A 5452-nucleotide genomic window follows, 5' to 3' on the forward strand; every position below is an offset into this window, starting at 1 on the left:
CCGGAATGGAAATGAATCAACATTCCGGCAAAACATAGGCCACTCGTCTTCATTCCCTGGAAACAACAAAAGGCCACTTGGGCACAACAGTAGATAAAAATGAGCAAACACTATTGAGGAATTTGCATATAACATGACCACTTCAAATTTGCATCTCCTAGTGTTTGACACTTCAAGAAAATCTACACAAATCTCCTAGCTTAAACATGAGCAGCACATTCTAGAAATTTATATTTTTATACTGAATTTTTTCTCTAAACTAAACCCTACTGCCCTAATTAACATCTAGTTAAACCCTACTGCCCTAACCCTACTACCCTAGTACTTAAGCATCTACAAGTACTAACTAATTAGATGAACCCTAGCTAGCGACTTAAGCATCTACAACTACTTAAGCTACTAATTTCATTCATTTAGGACATTCAGTTAACTTCACCTAATTAACCTAGTAAAACCCTACATCCCTAACTAAAAAACATCTAATTAACATCTACTAGTACCACTATTGCCCTAACCTAATTTACATCTACTTAGTTACCTAACCTAGTTAGTTAACCAAATTAACCTAAATTAACATCTACTTAGTTACCTAACCTAATTAACATCTACTTAGTTACCTAACCTACTTCCCTAACTAAAAAACATATATTTAACAGTACCACTACTGCCCTAACCAAATTAACATCTACTTAGTTACCTAACCTAGTTAGTTAACCAAATTAGTTAACCAAACATCTAGAAAACATCTAATTAACCTAGTTAGTAAACCAAATTAACCTAGCTAGTTCACTTAGTTACCTAACCTAGTTAGTTTACCTAAATTAACCTAGCTAGTTCACTTAGTTAACCTAATGAACTAAATTCACCTAAGTTAATTAACCTAGAGGGAGGGGTGGGGCTTACGGAGAGGAGGGACAACGAGGGAGCAGGGGCGGCGAGGAGCGAACGAGGATGGCAAGTGCAACGAGAGAGCAGGGGCTCCGATGACGGCGATGGCGGCTTTGGCGGCGATGGGGCAGGGGCGATGAGGGAGCAGGGGCGGCGAGGAGCGAACGAGGGTGGCTCCGCGCGCGCGCAGCTCTGGTAGCTGCGATGGCGTGCGGCTTCGGTGGCTGCTTTGGCGGCGACGGAGGCAGGGCGACGAGGGAGCAGGGGCGGCGAGGAGGGAGAGGTTGGGGTCTGGCGACAAGAATTGGGAATTGGGGGAAGGAGGGACGCCCACGAAGCGGCAAGTCAAAGTTAGTAGTAGTGCTTTTACAAAACATGCGCTACTGCTATAGATAAGTTAGTTGTAGCGCGTGTCGGGAAAACGCGATATAGGTAAAGTAGCTACATCGCTTTCATAAAAATGCGTTGCTGCTATTGCTTTCATTTTTTTCTTTTTCTTTAATTTTCCTTTTCTTTTTCATTTCCTTTTTTCGTTTTTTTTCTTTTGTTAGTTGCAGCATTGTCGCCTTAAAACGCGCTGCTGCTATTTTTTAGCAGTAGTGCAATTTGTAGAAGCGCACTGCTACTATACCAAGCAAGGCAGCAACGGTTCTGGTCGTCATAGTAGCAACGCGTTTTTATGGGGGACGCGCTACTTCTAACTTTGTGGTAGTAGCCTGCTGTTCAGACACGCGCTACTGCTATGTAGCATTAGCGCTTCGCTTTAACAAGTGTTGCTGATAAGTGTCTGTGTATAAGCTTTTTCCTAGTAGTGTCACCTCGGGGTTCCGATCAGGCAGGCTCAAGTGCTTGGATCCAAGCTTGAAGCTAGATCCGTGAGTGCAGCTATACCTAGGGCCTGCTCCGAGATCAAACCCGGGGAGTAGGCGATGATATGTTTGGGCCGATCTGACATCTAGCCTGGGGAGATGAGCTTGTCGCATGAACCCGCGACATTTTCCGGATTGTCGAGCCAGATGGCTTGGTCCAGGGGAGAATACTATATCTGGCCTAGATGGCGAGTCGTGTCGGCACGCCATATGATGTTGCTGAAGACAAAGAGCTCGCCGGGGACGAAGATGTCCCTGTAGCCGGTGTCATCATCGATCCGCAAATCTGCCGTCGTGCTCGTACGATCACCTGGCGGGACCTACATGGGCCACCAATGTCGGTGCTAAAACCGGCAGATCTCGAGTAGGAGGTCCCAAGCATGATGATCAGAGCTAGATGATAACAGGGAGAGTAGGGACACGGTGTTTTACCCAGGTATGGGCCATCTTGATGAGGTAAAACCCTACGTCCTGCTTCTTGTATTGATTATTATGAGGTACAAAGTACAAATTAATCTACCTCGAGATCATATGAGTTTGCCCAAGCTCTAAACCTTGCGAATATGCATTGCCTCTGAGCCTATACAGACTAAACCCCACGGCTTATATAGACGCCGGGGGTAAATAGGGATTACATATGGACGGTTACGATCGTAGAGATAAGCATGTCGGTTAAAATACGCTTGAAGTGAGCGCTGAGTCTTCAGAAAATCTTCATCTTGATCGCATCGAGGGCCAAAGCCAGCAAGGCCACGTGATCAATCTTTAGAGGGTCCTCAGCATGGCTCGTCACCGACGGACCGACATGGCAAGCACTCTCTCATCGAGGACACCAACAATTAGGCCTCATTTGGTTCATGGGATATAATGTTATAGGAATAGAAAGTGAGATGACATGCATCTCAATTCCTATAGAGAAAGATATGTCATTTAATGCATAGGATAGTAATTTTTCTATTGAGTTTAAGTTAATGTTTTTTCCTTCAAAATGTAAATGATTGATTCCTATCCTATATAGGAATAGGAATTCATTCCTATAAACCAAAGGGCTTCAAAAAAAACTTTTCCTTTGCAAATTCTATCCTTTAGCATTTCTATAAAATTCCTACAAACCAAAGGAGGCCTTAGGGCCTCCTTTGGTTCATAGGATAGGAATATTATAGGAATAGGAACTTCATAGGAAGTGAGTTGACATGCATTTCAATTCCTATAAAGAAAGAGATATCATTTGATGCATAGAAAATGATTTTTTCCATTGAGTTTAGGCTAATGTTTTTTTTCCTTTGAAATGTGAAGGATTGAATCCTATCCTACATAGGAATAGGAATCCATTCCTATAAACCAAAGCGCTTCATATGAATTTTTCCTTTAAAAATCCTATCCTATAAAATTCCTGTAAGATTCCTACAAACAAAAAGAGGCCTAAGTGTTGCGATTGCAATGGATTTCCAGGAGAGCTTATCCCTCGGAATCTATCCATCAATACTGCAACATACCATATCCTGCTATCCTACTATCCTAGGATGCCAAGTTGCGTGCACTGTTGCATGAACAGTGTCCTGTTTGAGCTGCATATGACAGGGATCCATACCGAGGACCCATCCAATATTGACTGTGATGTGACCGGACTAACAAGGGAGCGACGTGTCGCCTGCTTATTGTTCACGCCTCAATAAAATGCATGAACAGTGCCCCCGTTTGAGCTGCACATGACAGGGTCCCTCAAACTGAGTCACTAGACAAAGAACCATGCGGAGGTTCCATCCAGCATTAATCGTGCTGTGACCCGACTACGCAGGCAGCAACGTGTCGCCAAATAATTGTTCCGTTGTCAAATTTTCATGCCTGGGCCCACGCGTTCGATAGCAGTTCCGTTGTAAAATCTGCAAACAACGCGCGGTGATTTTTTGCAGAGTTGGAAAAGGTGCCGTGGTCATTCTCAATGCATGGACTATTTATATAATTTCAATTTCAAAGATGACATGTTTAGTTTTTTTTCTTTTCTTGTTTAGAATCTAGTGAGATCTGTTTGAAATCCCAGTTATATTAAACATGGTGTGAAAGCATGTGGTAAAGAGTATGCACCTGATGTATATGCAAGGATTTCCATCTATAGAGGAGAGGGTGTATGAAGCGCGGCCATGAGACCAACATTTCTCCTCGACCCGCCACCACAGGTCTCGTGCTCTCTGCCAACCGCTATGGTGGTGGGAGGGTGGGCGACCATGAATCTATGTGTCCGGCCGTGTCCCATAGGGTCTTCAAGTTCTTTGTCGTTGATGAAGTTGGCATAGCGGCGACGGGAATATGGCTCCTCGGCTTTCCTAATGTCGATGTACTTCCTCGGGCATTCAGTCCAATGAAGCTCGGCTCCATAAAATTTCATTGAAAAACTTGAGTTCTGTGTCCCCTCCTTTGTTGGGCTGGAATTGAGATTATCCTTTGGGCCTACTTCCTGCCAGCTTCGGAATCTTCTGGTCTAAATGAGATGGCAACGAGTCCACTTTCTTCACTGGTATTAGTGGCACAATGACAATTCATGCAATCTAAATGACAACCATTGTATATCGAAACTGGATAGTGGCATGGACCTAAATTTTCCAAAATGAAAAATACATCCAGAATTACATGAATAATTCAAATAAAAATATGGATGGGTAGATGATGCTACACTCGTAACTAATTGAGGTTGAAAAACAATGATAATAATTAAGAAGATAATAGAATTCGGCATGTAATTGGTGCAGGTTGCGAATTTCGAACCGGTTAACAGAAATGCATGTGTGGATTTGACATGTGAACATTGCATCAGCTCCATTTTGCAAGCCGGTTCTCTTCCTTTTCTTTTAATCTTTGCACAAGCTATTGCTGAAGCTAAAATTTTGAACAAGCTTAGATGATTGCATCATCGATCTGTCCATATTTGTTTTGGATTTTCTATGCACTTTTGAATGTATTTATCTATTTTTGCGCAGGAAGACGGGAGCACCTTGATTGCCGGAGCACAAGTTATTTCTTACCGCACCCCAATAATTTGACTGGAGCTTCTTTTATTTTCAGAAAATGACTAGCCAAGATATTGAAAGGCCCAGGGCACGGGCATCTCATGGTACTGCTCCTTTGGAGGCTAGCTACTACGAGCATGGGCTTCCCTCGACCCTCAGCTACGACTGAGCAAGCCAGGAAATGACGAATGAGAACCTAGCAGTACTGTGCCAACAGACGATACTGAAAGGCCAAAGGCCAGGGCACAAGACATCGTAGTAAATGTATTATAGCTCCTGCCTTCCTCTTTGATTGCGCGCTGCTGCAGTGCTGGTACTGCTACAGAGCCGAGGAAGTACGCGGAACGTGTCGATCCCTCTGTGGCTAAGAGGAGCAACCAAAAGTGAATAAATATCTGCTCCTTTAATCAGAGCAGAGGAGATGCGCGGAACGTGTCGAGCCCTCTCTGGCTGAGAGGAGCAACCAAGAGCGCATAGGAGCATCTAATAGCATAGGGATCCTTAAAATAGCCCATCCGTTGAAATAACCGTCGATGCAGTCAACGAGGACGTTTTTTTCCGCCCGGAACTGATCCAGTAAAATCGGCCGTCCGCTAAATATTTTTTGGGATCCTGCAAAGTCCGGGCCTAGTCCGCGATATCTACAGTTTTCCTTTTTTTTTTGTCGGTTCCCCTATCTCTCCCACTCCT

This window comes from Triticum dicoccoides, chromosome 5A (assembly GCF_002162155.2).
Source record: "Triticum dicoccoides isolate Atlit2015 ecotype Zavitan chromosome 5A, WEW_v2.0, whole genome shotgun sequence".
Lineage (NCBI taxonomy): Eukaryota > Viridiplantae > Streptophyta > Magnoliopsida > Poales > Poaceae > Triticum > Triticum dicoccoides.